Source organism: Dasypus novemcinctus, chromosome 10 (assembly GCF_030445035.2).
Source record: "Dasypus novemcinctus isolate mDasNov1 chromosome 10, mDasNov1.1.hap2, whole genome shotgun sequence".
In the NCBI taxonomy this organism is placed as follows: domain Eukaryota; kingdom Metazoa; phylum Chordata; class Mammalia; order Cingulata; family Dasypodidae; genus Dasypus; species Dasypus novemcinctus.
This window is the reverse complement of record NC_080682.1, coordinates 98,202,229-98,220,435: the sequence shown is the minus strand read 5'-3', so window position 1 is coordinate 98,220,435 and position 18,207 is coordinate 98,202,229. Positions and strand designations below refer to the sequence as shown.

Here is an 18,207-nt window from a genome sequence, read left to right as displayed (position 1 = left end):
TGAAATATGTTTTTCCTAAACTCTGGGAGCTAGTGGGGAAGAAATAGTTTCACATTGGGTCTAAGTCACTTAGTGTCATGAGAATTGAAGTCAACAGGCTTATTCCAACCAATTTGTTTTGCATTTTTTTTGGAGAAAGAACCAGCTTTCAATGACTGATTATTTCTGTAAAGTAACAAGAAGAAAATTTTCAATCATTTAAATCAGACCAAGAGTTAATTGTGCTTATTTCTGTAAAGTAACAAGAAGAAAATTTTGAATCATTTAAATCAGACCAAGAGTTAATTGTGCTTATTTCTGTAAAGTAACAAGAAGAAAATTTTCAGTCATTTAAATCAGACCAAGAGTTAATTGTGCTTATTTCTGTAAAGTAACAAGAAGAAAATTTTCAATCATTTAAATCAGACCAAGAGTTAATTGTGCTTATTTCTGTAAAGTAACAAGAAGAAAATTTTGAATCATTTAAATCAGACCAAGAGTTAATTGTGCTTTCCTTAAATGACGTATTTTACTATCTTAAAAAGATTTTCTTTTAAAAATTCATGTTGATTCTTTCATTCTATTTTAACCTGAATTTAGCTCTTGATTTTTTTTTTTTTTTTTTTTTTTACTCAATACTAAATCTTACTCTAGGAAATGGATTAAAAAACAGTTGATTAAATTTAGGTGACAGACCAAGACTAAATTGATATTAGACTTGACTCTCTGTAGATACCAGGTCTAGGGCACTAATTATATAGATGGGAATAAGTGAATAACAACATTTTGCAGGCCATTATGCAACTGAATTCTGTAAAGGTACCTTACATGGTGATCCAGCATCACAGAAGACACTATCAAGATCAGACTGATAAAGAGATTTCAATTAGGAGCAGTAATTCTGACCAAGAAAGTTCCTAAAGAAGATTATACAATTTAAGACTATAGCCTAGAAGAAGTTGTGAGTTGCACTATCTGGATAGTGTTTTTGGAAGATGACCACATGTTTAGAAAGGATGTTGATGATTCTGCATCTGAGAGGAAGATGAGAAGGTCCATATGAGCATGATGTGGATGCTTTATTGAAATGACAACATCCAGAAGTGAAGTAGAGAGAGATAAAACAAAAATATGGGGATGGGTTTTAGGGTGATTGCAGGTAAGCACTGATTTTTTTTTTCCCATACACAGATCCTGCTCTTAACATTACCCTACCAGGGGAGTGTGATTTTGGAACCATGGATCAACAAGTCAGCCCTATGGCAGTCTCAAATTCCAGCAGTGCTCTTTCCTCCACATTCTACCTAACAGGCATCCCTGGCTATGAGGAATTTCACCACTGGATTTCCATTCCATTTTGTCTTCTCTATGTTGTTGGAATAATGGGCAACTGCACCATCTTATATGTTGTCCAGACAGTCCCCAGGCTTCATGAGTCCACAACCTACTTCCTTGTCATGCTTTCCATCACTGACATGGGTAAGTCCATGTCCACAATGTTATCACTCTGCAGGGTGTTGTGGTCCATTTCCAGAGAGGTCCAATTTAAAATCTACATGGTCGAAATGCTTTTCATTCACACTTTCTCTTTCACCAAATCATTTGTACTCTTGGTCATGGCCCTTGATCGGTATGTGGCCATCTGCCAGCCTCTGTGATATGCTACCATTCTCACCCAAAAATTCATCACCAAGATTGGAATTGCAGCCCTGCTCAGGAGTACCTTTGCCATGATTCCAGTTCTAGCTCAGCTGGCCTTCTTTCCCTTCTGCCATTCCCACATCCTTTCTCATTCTTATTGTCTGCACCAAGATATGATCAACCTTGCCTGTGCTGATACCAAGTTTAATGTTATATATGGGTTGGTCCTGATCACTCTAATGTGGGGCATGGACTTTTTTTAGGTATTTTTATGTCTTATGTTTTCATCCTCCACTCAGTGTTGAGAATTGCAACCCATGGAGGGAGGCTTAAAGCCCTCAATACATGTGCATCACACAGCTGTGCTGTACTAATTCTATATGTGCCCATTATTGGACTGTCTATTGTCCATCATTTTACCAAACACTTATCCCCTCTCATCCACATCTTTATGGCCCATGCCCACTTTTTGATTCCACCTGTGCACAACCCAATCATCTATTGTGTGAAGATCAAGCAGATTCACCAGGGAATCTTCCACGTGCTTCTCTCCACAAACATAACTTCTACTGTGAGATAAGCATGTCCTCAAGACAATGATAGCTTATGTTCCAATAATGTAAACTCAGGGATTTGTCTTCTCTATGTATGTTGGTACCATATGTGCCAACACAAGTCTACTTAAAGAGCAGAAATAAAGTCATCAAAAGCAGCATGAAGGAGCCCTAAACAAGAGCACTATAGTTCACTGGGACTACACAGACTGAGTTCACACAGTGCTTCAAAAATCCTCATTAACATGAATATTTTGGAATGTGACAGAAATAATTTCTTGCTATTCTCTTCCATTTTTAATTCTCACCCTTATTCAAAATTTCACCCATAAAGTTTTTCTTGAATATTCCACACTCATATTTCCTTACTTCCCGATAGTCTATATTATTTGTCATAGAATCTTATACTATATGTCTTGTTATATAAATTCTCTGTTATTTCTATGTTTCCTAAATTTAAAAAAGTCTCATCTTGAATATAAAAGCATGTTAGAGCACAAGCAGAGGTTCTCAAACCTCTGAGGAGGTTTAGTTTCCTCAGGGGTAGGAAAAAATACCCATCAGCTTAGCTTTTTATTCCCCTTAACTTAATATATATATATATATTAATCTTACAGACAATTGAGACTCAATGGTTTTGTAAACCTGTCAGATATATTCTTATATGCAAGCAAGGATTACAAACCACTGGTTTAAATGTACCTTAATAATAAGTATACACTCTTCTTTTAAACACTATATGAGCAAAATATAGCTCCCTTAGTTTTAGCTATTTAGAAGTTGGTAGCAGTAGTTTATAGACCATCTAACAAAGTGCTTTCATTCTTATCCAGAACTCTTTTTCATGTAGGAAACTATCTCTTCTTGTATCTCTGAAATTACCTAGCACATAACTTTGCATAAAGTTGTTAAAAATATAGTTGAAAATTTAATTGAAATTTTTAGGTTACATACCTACATATCCTCAAAGGAAAAATAAAACAGAGAATAAAATATTTCCAAAATCTCCGTGGCCCTCAATACTTAGATATATCTTCATACTAGGAAGTGTGTTTTTACATGTATTAATGTAATTACTCTTAAGATTAATGTAGCTCAAATGGTTTGCTACCTGCAGGAACTAGTGCTAGGCTTGTTTTACACACATTTATAAAGAGAATTTTAGCAGTATAAATTGTTTAAGGCATTGAATCACTAGACCCTATAGGTATTGATACTTATATAGGAGGCGGGGTAAGATGGCGTCTGAGTAAGTACACCATCGTCATCTCCCTTACAAAACACTGCCTGTGTGGTGATGGAGTCCTAACCAAGCAGGCTGTTTCGGGAACCTGCAGCGTGGGAGGTGTCTGGACATCAATCTGGCAAGACTGAAGCAGAAGCGGTGTTTGCTCAAGATAGAACTGCAGGTTTCTAACACTGGACTCAGAAGCCAGGGGAAGGTACATCCCTTCCCCCTAGGGCTAAGAGCCACAGTCTTCACTGAAAACTCTGGTCATGGGGTGGAGTTTCCAAGCCCATGTTTCCCAAATGGGTGAACCCCAAGCCTGTGTCCCCTGAACTCCCATGTTTCACAGACCTACATACCCCTAGTTCACATTCCCCTGGGCCTCTCTTTCCCAAGCCCAACACTCCCGGAAATCCAGCATTGCCCTACCACTCTGGAAGTGGGAGGGTTTAGGTGGGAGGTACAGAGGGACCAAGGAGCACAGGTTCAATTTTTTGGTTCCCCCCTTTTATTAAGTTTGGAGGAGCATATCAGCTGACTTGGGGAATCTAGTAGAGGAAAGGTGAATCTGGTGAGAGAGCCCAATTTACCTAAATATCCTGGGATAGGAAACTTGGTCTGGGAAAAAGTGGAGTCAGAAAAATAACTAGCATCCTTGTAGCACACATAAGGGAGAGGAAGAGTAGGATGGGCTTCATAGGGTTTCAATAGCATATGTAGGGCTCCTGGCAAGGAGTGGGTGCTCTCTCAAGAAATTAAGACTCATTATTTTCTCAGGCGAGATGGTTCGCTAGGGACCCATTTGAATTACCTACAGGAGCCCTGGGGCAACCTTCCTGCTGCCTGGGGAAAGAGGGAAGTGAAGAGAAAGGGGGGAAGGTCAGACTCCTAAGCAGTTTATTCAATTGCAAAGAGGATTCTTTGCCTGAGGCCTTGTCTAGTCTTTTTGTTGGTTTCTTTTCTTATTTTTTCTTCCTCTTTATCCCTGCCTTGCCACTACCTTTTTTTTTTCTTTTTTCACCTTTCTCTTTTTCTTCCTCTGCTTTTTTTTTTTCCCTTTTTTCTTTTTTATATTAGTATTGCAGGCAAGATTTCTTATTTGCTGTGCTTCTTCATTCTCAATTTTCTAGAAAATAACCAGCAGGGACTTAGGGACCTGTATGACAACAAAAATGCACACACATACACATTATGGGCATCCCAGAAGGGAAAGAAAAGTGAAAGGGGACAGAAGTTGTGTTGAAGGAAATAATGGCTGAAAACTTCCCAAACCTATTGAGGGAGATGCATGTACATGTGTAGGAAGCACAACACACCCCAAACAAATAAATCCCAACAGGCCAACCCCAAGACATATACTTGTCAAATTATCCAATGCACAAGACAAAGAGAAAATACTAAAAGTAGCAAGAGAAGAGAGAATCATCACATACAAGGGAGGCTCCATTATATTAAGTACTGGTCTTTCATCTGAAACCATGGAGTCAAGAAGGCAGTGGTATGACATAGTGAAGGTGCTAAAAGAAAAAAAAATTCCAGCCAAGAATACTCTATCCAGCAAAACTAGCATTAAAAAATGATGGTGAGTTCAAAATATTCACAGATAAACAGAAACTAAGAGAGTATGCCAACAAGAAATGTGGCCTTCAAGAAATACAAAAGGGAGTTCTGCAGGAGGAAAGAAATAAACAGGAGAGACAGAGTTGGAGGAGAGTGTAAGAACAACTAAACTACAAAAAGAGAAAAGAAAATCAAACAACATAAGATTAACACAAATCAAAAGAAAATATGGCTAATATAAGTAATTCCTTGAAAGTAATAACACTAAAAGTCAGTGGATTAAACTCACCTGTTAAGAGACACAGATTGGAAGACTGGATAAGGAAATATGACCCATCTGTATGCTGCTTACAACTAACTCATCTTAGACCCAGGGATTCAAGGAGATAGAAAGTGAATGGCTGGAAAACCATCTTACAGGCAAACAATAACCAAAAAAGGGCAGGTTGTAGCTATATCAATATCAGACAAAATAGACTTTAAATGCAAAACAATTGTGAGAGATAAAGATGGACACTACACATTAGTGAAAGGGATAATCTTTCAAGAAGAAAGAGCAATCATAAATATTTATGCCCCTAACAAGGGTTCCTCCAAATACATGAGGCCAACACTGAAGAAACTATGTGAAAGAATAGATATCTCTACAATTATAGTGGGGGACTTTAACACAACACTATCACCACTGGACAGAACATCTCAAAAGAGAATCAATAAAGAAACAAAGACTTTGAACAATATATTAGAGGATCTGGACCTAATAGACATATATAGAATATTATATCCAAATACAGCAAGATATACATTTTTCTCAAGTGCACAAGGATCATTCTCCAAGACAGACCAAATGCTAGGCTACAAACAAAGCCTCAATGAATTCAGAAAGATTGAAATCATGCAAAATAATTTCTTTGACCACAATGGAGTGAAGCTGGAAATCTGCAAATGCTAGAGACCTAGCTTTGGCACCAAGATATGAAAGTTAAATGGCATACTCTTAGAAAAACAGTGGGTCAAGGAGGAAATCTCAAAAGAAATCAATAAGCTACCTTGAAACTAATGAAAATGATAACACAACATAGCAAAACTTATGGGGTGCAGCAAAAGCTGTACTGACAGGGAAATTCATAGCCATAAATTCATACATCAAAAAAGAAGAAAGAGCTAAAATTGAAGAACTAACTGAACAACTGGAGGAATTAATAAAAAAACAACAACAACAAACTAACCCCAAAGAAAGAAGAAAGAAAGAAATAACAAAGATCAGAGCAGAATTAAGAACTTGAAAAAATAAACAAAACAAAGAGCTGGTTCTTTGAGAAGATCAATAAAATTGACAAACCCTTAGCTAGACAAAAAAGAAAAATAGAGAGAAGATGCAAATACACAATATGAGAAATGAGAAAGGAGATATCACCACTGACACCACTAAAATAAAGTCTATCATAAGAGGATACTTTGAAAAACTGTATTCCAAGAAGAAAGACAACTTAGAAGAAATGGTCAAATTCCTATAAGCAACCAACATTGACAAAAGAAGAAATTGATGATCTCAACAAACCAATCATAAGTAAAGAGATAGAGCCAGTCATTAAAAACCTCCCACTAAGAAGCGCTCTGGGCCAGATTGCTTCAGAGGTGAATTCTACCAAACATTCCAGGAAGAAAGAAAACCACTTTTGCTTAAACTCTTCCAAAAAATTTGAAACAGAAGGAACATTGCCTAATTCATTTTATGATGCCAGCATTATCCCAATACCAAAACCAAACAAAGACACTACAAGAAAGGCAAATTACAGATTCATCTCTCTAATGAACATAGATGCGAAAATTCTCAACAAAGTACTTGCTAACCGTATTCAACAACACATTAAACAAATTATACACCATGACCAAGTGGGCTTCATTCCTATATGCAAGGATAGTTCAACATAAGAAAATCAATTAACGTAATACACCACATAAACAGACTGAAGTTAAAAAAAAATCACATGATCATATCTATAGATGCAGAAAAAGCATTTGACAAAATACAGCACCCTTTTTTTGACAAAAACACTGAAAAAGATAGGAATAGAAGGAAACTTCTATTATATGAAAAACCCACAGCTAACATCATTTACAATGGTGAAATCCTAAAATTTTTCCCTCTAAGATCAGGAACAAGACAAGAATGCCCACTATCACCCTTTCTATTTAACATTGTGTTAGAAGTACTTGCTCGAGCACTGAGGCAAGACCCAGATATAAAAGGAATCCATATAGGAAAGGAAGAAGTCAAAATTTCACTATTTGCAAATGACATGACCCTATACATAGAAAGCCCTGAGAAGTTTACAACAAAGTTTCTAGAACTAATAAATGAGTTCTGTAAAGTCACAGGGTCAATGCACAAAAATCAGTAGCATTTCTGTACACCAGTGATGAACAATCTGAGGGGGAAATCAAGAAACAAATACATTTACAATAGTAAATTTTAAAAAAATCAAATACCTAGGAATAACTTTAATCAAAGATGTAAAAGACTTATACACAGGAAACTACACAAAACTGTTCAAGAAAATCAAAGAAGACCTAAGGAATGGAAGAATATTCCCTGTTCATGGATAGGAAAACTAAATATTATTATGATGTCTATCCCACCAAACTGATCTACAGATTCAATGCAATCCCAATAAAAATCAATACAGCATTTTTTAATGAACTAGAAAATCTAACTCTGAAATTTATTTGGAAAGGAAAGAAGCCCTGAATAGCCAAAGACATATTGCAAAAGATAAATGAAACTGAAGGAATCATACTACCAGACTTCAGAACTACAGTAGTGAAAACAGCATGGTATTGGCATAAGGATAGACACACTGACCAATGGAACCAAACTGAGAGTTCTGATATAGATACTCATTTATACAGTCATCTGATATTCAACAAGGCCACCAAGCCCACTCAACTGGGAGAGAATGTACTCTTCAACAAATGGTGTCTAGAGAATTGGATATCAATATGCAAAAGAAGGGAAGAGGATTACCATCTCACACCTTACACAAAAATCAACTTAAGACAGATCAAAGACCTAAGTGTAAGAGCCAAGACCATAAAGACCTTGGAAAACAATGTAGGAAAGCATCTACAGGAACTTGTAATAGGAAATGGCTTCATGAATTTCACAACAAAAGCATGAGTAGCAAAAGAACAAGTAGATAAATGGGACTTTCCCAAAATTAAAGCTTTTTGCTTCTCAAAGGAGTTTGTCATTAAAGTGAAAAGAGAGCCTAAACAATGGGAGAAAATATTTGGTAAACATATATGATAGGAGACTTATGCCCTATATATATAAAGAACTCCTATATCTTGAAAATAAAAAGACAAAAAACCCATTTGAAAAATGGGAAAAAGATTTGAACAGAGATCCCCAGATCTGTGCCATGTCAGAGGGCCCTATTTTGGAATTTGCCCTCCTGAGTGTGATGGAGCTGGACTCAGATGTGACTTTTCTACACATGCCTCTTCTGTCACTTTTACTGAAACTGTGGTCAGCAGTAGGGATGGTCCATACACTGGAGTCTTGAATCTCTGGACTGTCTGTGTGCCACTTGGGCCCTGAGCCTCAGCAGAGTAGCGGCTCCTACTCTCTGGTTCGTTGGTCTTACCCAGGTCAGCTAACAGGGAGGTGAAGATGGTCAACCACCACACCAGGGAATCAATAGTGCTTACAAATGAAGCAGAGGAATTGCGTCCATCATCTATGTGGAATCTAAGCCCTCTCTTGATCTAGAGGTGAAAGAGGACATCACCACCCCAGGGTCCACAGAATGGAGGAAAAAAATATGGACTAGAGTGGACTTACTGATATTTTACTATAAAACTATTTTGACGAATATTAGAAGAAATTTTAACATTGAGGTGGAGAAAGTGGCCACAGTGGTTTCTGAGGGCAGGGAGAGGGTAGAAAAGATGAGATGTGGGGGCATTTTTGGGATTTTGAGTTGCCTAAATGATACTGCAGAGTCATATGCTGAACTTTATATATCCTGCCATAGCCCACTGAAGGTACTGGGGGAGAGTGCAAACTACAGGTTAAACTACTATCTATGTAGTGCAGCAGTGCCCCAAAATGTGTTCACTGAGTGTGATGAGGGTGCCACAATGATGAAGGAGGTTGTTGGTGCGGGAGGAATGGGGTGGGAGGTGGGGGGTATACAGGAACTTCTTATATTTTTTAGTGTTACTATTTTTTGTGATGTATATATCTTCAAAACGATATAATTTACAAAAATGATGTTTTGGGGAGTGGAGAGTGGGTTATATGGGAACCTCATGTTTTTTTATTTTTAATGTAACATTCCTTGTGATCTATTAATTAAAAAATTAAAAAAATAAAAATAAAGTGTGAGACTAAATATGAGAAAAAATACTTATATAATTTTCACTAGTAATTGGTTGGCTGACAGGGAAATATTTTAGCTCTATGATAAATCAAGAGGCAATTTTTTTTCTAGTGGAGAAAAGAGTTTATGCATTGTGGGGATTATGACAGATAGGTTTTAGGTGTGGCAGTGTGACCTAGGTACTGTAGAGTGCAATTAGGAAAAGGGTTTGGTGTGAAAAGGGCTAAACTACAAAAAATTCCTATGCTAATTAAAAAAAAAGCCAATGAACCCATTTTTTATAATCCTGACCAATTATTGTGATTTGTTTTTGCCAAGAACTGTCCTGAAACATTTTTATCTTTATTAAATCAGAATACTAAGAGATACTACTCTCCAAATAAAACAGATTGATCCATGTTTGGCAAGCTGACCCAGTCCAGCACAATTATACTTATTGTCCTGGAGTCATTACAGCTGAGACATGCCATCAATTCTAGAAGAGAAGTTCAGGCTCTCCTGTTGTTGACCTATTATAGCAGCCAGCAGTTTGGATATACAGTTCATCCTTGTACATCATGATATAACTCAGGAATGTTTTCACACATTAAAATATCTTGCTTTTTTGTTTATTTAACTAAAGTCAATTTATATTGTATAATTAAAGGAACCAGAGAAATCTTTGTTAAACTAAGTCGTTAAAAAAGATAATAAATAGATATTTTCTGGAAACTAAGGGAAAGGTTTTTGAGAGGAAAGTGAAACAAATATTGTACCAACAGGTCCTATATAATACAAAGGGGACTTTGTTATATAAGAACAACAGCCTTATTTATTTAATTAATTAATTATGTAATATATGTATCCAATAATTATTTAACAAATTAGTTGTATATCTAGGTCCCATGGATAAAATGGCGAGACAGGATTTAGAAATAATCGAGGACCTTTTTGACCTGTTCATGGCAAATTGACGAAGAGGCATTGTGTGTTACAAAAAGTATACTTAATCCTTTAAATCCTCCACTCTGTTACTGTGGAATTCTGTTGATTACTACTTCTAAATCCTCCACTCTGCTTTCCAGGGATCCCAATTACTAGATTGTGACTCTCCTCAATGGTACCTGAACAGCTCCCAGTTAGCTTTCTGTTTCCCCCATGTTAGGGATTCTGGATATTTAAATTCTATTCAGATATTAGGTTTTCTGGGGACAGATCTGCACAGATTGATTCAGACATAACATTCAAGGCTGTTGATTTATCTTAGGATTCCCTATTTCTTGCTGCTTCATAATCTTTGGGTCATTTTGATTTTGTTTTTGTTTTTTTTCCCTTGTTTTCATCTAAAGAGCCTTAGTACTCTCATTCTTATCTCTTTGGTGTTTACACCATAAGCAATGGGGTTCATGGTAGGTGGTACCAGTAAGTAGAGGTTTGCCAGGAAGATAAGGGTATGCCTAGTGATGTTGTACCAAAGCAATGTGTAAAGAAGTAGAAGAAGGCAAAAATATAGAATAGCAACATAACACAAATATGAGCTCCACAGTTCCAAAAGGCCTTTGTCTGGGCCTCCGTTGAAGGTAGTCGGAATACAGTCTGCAGGATTACTCGGTAGGAGAGAGAGATGAGGATAAAGTCCAACCCTGTGGTGAGGAGAGCAGCAGTGAGCCCATAAATGCTGTTAAGAGTGATGCTATTGCAGGTCAACTTGGCAATGCCCATATTCTCACAGTAGGTGTGATGGATGATGTTGGTATGGCAAAAATGCAGCCGGAGAATGAGGAGGACACCAGGAGTGACTACAGGCACACTCTGGGCCACCAGAGCCAATCCCACCTTGCCAATGAGAGAGCCTATAAGTAGGGTTGTACAGAGAAGTGGTGCACAGGTGGCTACACAGTGATCAAAAGCCATGGCCAGAAGAACTGCAGATTCAGATTGAAACAGAGCATGAACAAAAAACATCTGTGTGAGGCAGGCGGGAAATGTCGATGGAGAAGCATCCTGCCAGAAGATGAGAAGCATTTTGGACACTGTGACCATACAGGTAGAACATCATTGAATGCCAGCAAGATGAGAAAGAGAAACATGGGCTCATGCAGTTTCCTGTCCCAGGCCACCACTGCCATAATCAAGCCATTGCCTAACACAGCCAGAAGCTACATGAAGCTGAAAGGAATGGCGATCCAGACGTGGAAGTCTTCTAATCCTGGGATACCCATCAGCAGAAAGACAATGAGTTGAGTGGATGGACAGTTGGATGTTGTTACAGAGAAGTGACCAAAGTCTGTTACATGAAAAACAGGAAAAAGAGCTAGAGCGAGCAATAGCAAAAAAAGGATTTTTCTTCCCAGTCAAATCATAATCATTCTTTTTGACATGACCTGGAAGGAATAAGGACAGAGAATAAAATGATCTGAGATGAATTATTAGATAACTGATTATTTGCAAATTGTTTCCCTTCTCTTGGATATATTGTTCTCTCTTTAAAAAAAGTGTGAATCAGAAAAATCAAGAGCTGAATGCTTTTTTTGGAAATGTCAATGCTTCTAACCACTTAATTTATGTGTATTTTATTAGAACTTTTAACTGTTTCGTGTACATAATTTCTACTTTCACATCTTGATAATCAATCCTTAAATAGTGATTTCTCTATTTCTTTTCTCTCTGTAACACTGAACAAAAGGAGGGAAGAAATAATTCTCCATTTTTCTGAGTCCAAATTGAATGGCAGAAGAAGGGTCAGATGGTAGACTGCTGAAGAACTGAAAACAACATGAAGTTTCCAATTCTTGCTTCTCATCCAGTGTTAAATATGTTAATGTTTCTACAACAAAGAAAGTAGTTCTATTTGTTTACTTCTCATAGAGACCTTTAAAGATAATGGCTGAAAAAACACTGAAATTTAAAGTGTTGTGTATAAGCTGTAATATTCTTTATATAGTAATAAACATTGACACGCAGGGATCATGAAATTGAGCCAAAGAAGGCAAGGTAAATTTCAGTGGGCAGAATGTTCTCATTCACAACAAGAAAATCAAATAATTATTCAACACCTGTCACTGAAAAAGCCTTACACATAGCAGAGTGACTGCCATTTTCATGACTACTACCAAGAAAACAAAATCAAATTTTAGAGATTTTATAACAGGGGTATTTTAACATACCAAATAGCATTCTAAAATAAACTTTACTTTTCTCTAAAAAGTGCTTTAAATACAGAATTATACAGTTTAGGGGCTTGTAAACAACTTCAATTTAATTGTCCATGTTCGCTATCAAAAGCTGTAGTTTTGGCATCCCAGCCGCTCAGGTGGCGGGAGGAGTGGCAGCCGTCTGTCAGCAGCCAGGCTTGGTGCAGGCTCTAGGCACGCCAGGGACCTCAGCCTCCCCTTGGCTGCCACCATGCCTGGGGGGTCCGCCCACTCTGCTACCAAGGTGTCCTAGAGGCTGGTCAGATCAGAGAAAGGGGAGGGGAAGGAGGAGTTCAAGGCGAAGCTAAACCTGTTCCTGAGGAAGGAAGCCAAAAATGGCAGCGGGAAAGGATAAATCTTCAAACAAAAAACAAACAAATAAAGCAAACTAAACAGACAAAAAACGCAACCAAAAATGAAAAGGGAAGTAAAGGGAAAACAATCAGAAGGGGCTAACCAAAAAACTAAAGATTTGCCTACAGAAGAACATGGAGAAACTAAAAATGAGGAGAGTCCAGTCTCTGATGAAACAGTTGAGAAAGAAGCAACTCTGATTAATATCATCTATCATGTCTCATCAGTGGTCTCAGTTTCTCCCTTCTTGTGTACCCAGGGGAATATTTTTATCAACTTTTTTTTTTTTTTGTAAATGAAATGTTTCAATAGCTCTAGAAGAAATATTTTTAAGAAAGAAATTGAAATTCCATCCCACTTTTTAAGTGTAAATGTTTCTTTTTTTTTTTTTTTTAAGAGGTGAAATCATTGACTGCTTGTTGATTTTTTGGTACAACCAGTAAAACTAAGGTTATTGAATTAAAGGAGGCTTGACTGTCTTGGATGACAACTAAAGAGTCTGGGGTGGGGGGTGGCAGGCAGTTTTTATGCCCTACACTAAATGTTGATTAGAGTTACAGTCATGCACTTAATATGTGTTGAATATTTTGAATTACTTCTATTCCCATGCTTTTAGTAGTGCAACTTTCCATTTCTGTGCATACATTAGCATAATTTACCATCTATTATTTCAATTTATAGGTCTAAAATTACCCCTAAATTAATAGGACTCAAAAGAAATCATGAGCAATACCAATCTCACAATATACTTGTAGACCAAAATGTCAATTTATTTTATGTAATATGAAATCTTACTTTATTAGCAAAATAAATACCTTTGATATTCAGAAATAAAGAATTTCCCTGAAATTGTTGTCTAGAAAATTTAATTAATAATCTTTTTTTTTAAAGATTTATTTATTTAATTCCCCCTCCTCCCCCGGTTGTCTGTTCTCTGCGTCTATTTGCTGTGTCTTGTTTCTTTGTCCGCTTCTGTTGTCATCAGCAGCACAGCACGGGAAGTGTGGGTGGTGCCATTCCTGGGCAGGCTGCACTTTCTTTCGCGCTGGGTGGCTCTCCTTATAGGGCGCACTCCTTGCGTGTGGGGCTCCCCTACATGGAGGACACCCCTGTGTGTCACGGCACTCCTTGCGCGCATCAGCACTGCGCATGGGTCAGCTCCATATGGGTCAAGGAGGCCCGGGGTTTGAACCGCGGACCTCCCATGTGGTAGACGGACACCCTAACCACTGGGCCAAGTCCGTTTCCCTAATTAATAATCTTGATGCTCCTTATTCATCATGGAATCACAACTAAAGAGGATGGTGATAATTGTGGCATTGATGGTGGCAATTACCACCTTCAGGAATGCAATTTAGATCATTAAGCCTTCAACACAAGATCAATTTTCCAGGCCAAAAAGAGTCTATTTTCAGGGGAATGCGATTTTTTTGAGCTTGTCTATAATTTTTTTATGATTTCCCCAATTGATATCTCCTCCTTGAGAATATAAAAGGAATTCAGCTTTAAACTAGAAATGCACTGTGTTTACTGCAATACAAATGAGAACTTAGAACCATAACGAGAGAAATGGTTCCAACAAGGGGGTAAGGGAGACATGGAAGAATTTACAAAGATGAAATACACACAGTTGTGGCATGAGGTAATGTAACCTGTGATCTGGATCATTAAAATTGTGGCGGTGGTCTCCAAAGAAAGTAGTTCTAGTTAAGATCTGATGGGGAAAAAAAAAACCAAAAAACCTGACCTAATAATGACACAGTGCACTTGCACGTTAGAGTTCAGAAACCATTTTAGAGGGTGGTTGTAAAGTCAGAAAATATAAATGATAATGATGATGCTGATTTACAGAATGTATCCCCTCTTTCTTCTTCTGGCGTATGTTAATGATTGAAGTTTATTAAGTAAAATTTCAGAGACCTAGATTATCTGAGGAAATGTATTTCACAGAAACAAAGGAAATGCATTAATCCACTTAGCTCATCAACATTTTGCAAAGTACCTTGATATTGAGGGGTAATACTTTAATCATATCTTGTAATATTATATATTAGACAGAAATATCATTAATTCATTTATATTCCTTGATTTTTCCAGATTTTTATGATTGAGTTATATTTCCCAAGAAATATACCTTGTATAAAATATTCATACAATTAAGAAAATGTGGCAAGTTATAAATCCTATCATCTGCTACTGAATGGGCATAGGAATATACATGGAAGAGGCCTGAGTCTGGGCTTGAGTCCTAACCAATGATGGACATTGATCTCAAAATACATAGTTAAAAAAAATATTTTGTCAGTGTTTTTGATAATTTGTTTTTATATGAAGCTGAATATATTTATAGGTAATATAAAGAGCATGGGCTTTTAAGCATTTGCTATTTTCCATCAAATTAATGTCCAGAAAGTTGGTATGAATCTATATACCAAAACTGATCTCTAAGTGAGTGAATATCACCATACTTTCACTATCATTAAGGTTTATTCTTTTAAAAGTTTTTCCAATTTGACAGTCAAATTTTATAACTCATTAAACTTTCAGTTGGCATTTCTAAAATGAAAAAATGAATATTTTAATATTATATCAGTGACATATCTTGGCTGTTTTTGATATTTTCAACATCATATTTCCCTATTTATCTTCTGAATTGAAATATTATTTTTATCAATTTCAACATATTGTTTAAATTTTAAAACTAAGGGAAGCAGATGTGGCTCAAGCAGTTGAGTGCCTGCCTACCACGTGGGAGGTCCCAAGTTTGATTATGGGGGCCTTCTAAAGAAGATGAGCAAGACAACAAACTGATGCAATGGAGTGGTGCAACAAGATGATGCAGTGAGGAGACACAATGAGGAAACACAATGAGAGACACAACAAGCAGGGAACTGATGTGGCTCTCTCTCCCACAAGCTAAGCATTGCGTTTGGTTCCCAGTGCCTCCTAAAAAGAAGATGAGCAGACACAGAGAACAAACAATGAACAGACAGAAAGAACAGGCATTGAGGGCAAACAATGAGGGGGAGGACAAATAAATATATAAAAAAAAAATCTTAAAAAAAATGTATTATACCACTTCCTAAAATTACTGTGGCAAATATTTTCCCAACATTTATATTAATGTTGTTAGAAAATATTAGCCATCTATAATTTCTTGAATTTTTAAAATTATTTTATGTAAATTCTATAGCTAATGATTGTTTCAGCTATAACTAATGATTGTTTCAGCTATCACAAAAGGAAAATGAATTATCTTCAACAATCAGGAAATTCCATTAATGAACATAATAGAAATATAGAAGTAGGCAATTTTAGATTTGTTGACTCATTTTTCTAACCACTTAATTCATTACCTTCTGTTATTCCTACCTCAATTTGCTCACTATGAGCTTCTTCTCTGGTTTATTTGATGTGGGCTATGGGTGGGAGACTCTTTGTCTCTTTATAGATAACCTAAACTATCTGTGACTTGTGGGTGTGGGATGATAAAAGGCTGCAGTCCTGCCCTTAGTGAGCAGGAAACAGTTTAACAATGCAAGGTTTAAAAACTTTAAGTATTAAAGGGAAATGCAAACCAAATATGCTAAAGCTTATCGAATGTCTGAGGTCCATGCTAAAAACTTACCTAAGATGTGGAAGATATATATGCTAATTCAAGCCTATTGAGAACTGAAAAAGGACCATTTGACCTTTCCTATCTGTATAAAAGGCACTAAAAAATCTTGTTTGGGGCTCGGGATTGAAACAGAAAGTTCCCAAGTCTGGCCAGCCGTCAATAAACCATTTTTCCTTCTCAAAATCATTCCTGAGTCCTGGCCTCTCTATACGCAAATTATTGAACCTCTCTCAAATTCTACAATATTTTTTGGCAACCATGAAAGGATAACAAACGAAGGCCAGAGATGGTAGCATTTTGCTGCCTCTTCCAAATCCCTGAGGAAGCCAGGAGGACTCGGGTGAACCCCAAATATGGGTGCCCCTGGATTAAATTTAATCCAGAAAAGATGTGGGCTCCACCAGAATCTTCCCGACAAAAATTGAGGGCAAGGGAAGGTCTGAAGAGAAAGATTCTGGGAACAAAAAAGAACTCTGAACATGGAAGAAGGTAAGACTCCCCGGGTGAGCACAGTCTGGAAGGCCCTAGCTTTAATTGCTAGGAAGGGGAGGCTGATCACCTCCTGAGAGAACCCTAGTAGCCCCAGAAAGTTGGGGGGAAGCTGTTCTCTCTAGGCTTGGGAAAAGGAGAAAAACCGGGAAAAAGCCCTGGTGTTTTGCATTTGTCTAACTGCATGTTAGAATCTGGTACTGGTCTTATATCCAATAAAGGAGTGGAGTCTTGATTTTAATAGGAAGGGCTATTTATAGGTTCGAGTCCTAATGTCCTGGAGAAAAACCGGGAAAAAGCCCTGGTGTTTTGGGTTTGTCAAACTGCATGTTAGAATCTGGTACTAGTCTTATATCCACTAAAGGAGTGGAGGCTTGATTTTAATAAAAAGGGGTGTTTATAGGTTCAAGTCCTAACGTCCTGGAAATTGTCTAGAAACAAAACAAAACAAAAGAAAACTTAGTTACAGGAAAATGAATCAGCTTTTCTGGTGGAGCTTGGTCTGGGCGTAAAGTTTAAACAGTGGAAAAAGTCTAGCTGAAATCTTTTGTTATGGTGCTAAATTGTGAATAAATTTGCTTTATACCAAATGTTAAGTATTCTGAGGTTTGTGATGGCTGTGGGGAGAGCCATAGTGAAAATATATATATAAATTTGTGGGTCAGATTAGTAACCTTTGTGCTTCTGTCTGTGTCAGCTCAATGCTAGTATTGGAGTTGTGTCCTTATGTGAAGTGGAATTACAGCTGAGCTGGAGCCCTCCCTTGCCATTGGCAAGGGGGTAAAATGATTATGGGACAAAACTGAGGAGTCTGGATGTTTGCGGAGTCTAGATGTTTGTGCATGCTCTGCTGTCTTGTTTCTGGTCTGGCCCTTTGCCGGGGCTTAGAGGCCATCTGTGTCTGCGCCACGCACCCAAGTTTGTTGGTGATGTCCTAGTCAGGGTGGCTGGGTCCCTGGGAGAGTTGCCAAATTTGAGTAGGTTCTGTCTGGCCATTTTGGCTGAAAGATGGAAAGGGGGGAGCGTCTTGCCCCTTTCCAGTGAGTCCACACCTTCTATTCATAAGCCACATTCCTGTTTGTTGTGCACCCGACTGCCTGGAGGGGGGGGGGGGAGTGAAGGGTGTGAAAAGCAGAATCAGAATAAATGCAGTAAAGTTCCCTCCATAGGGTGTCAAAGCCAAAATATGTTTGCATTCTGCCCAGGTTCTTAGAAGATATTG

The 18,207-nt window shown here is 37.5% G+C and overlaps 1 pseudogene; it reads right to left on the bottom strand.

The window, feature by feature from the left end:
- Positions 1 to 10,668: 10,668 nt before the first annotated feature.
- LOC101413025 (olfactory receptor 52D1-like) lies at positions 10,669 to 11,551 on the bottom strand (annotated as a pseudogene).
- Positions 11,552 to 18,207: the final 6,656 nt, after the last annotated feature.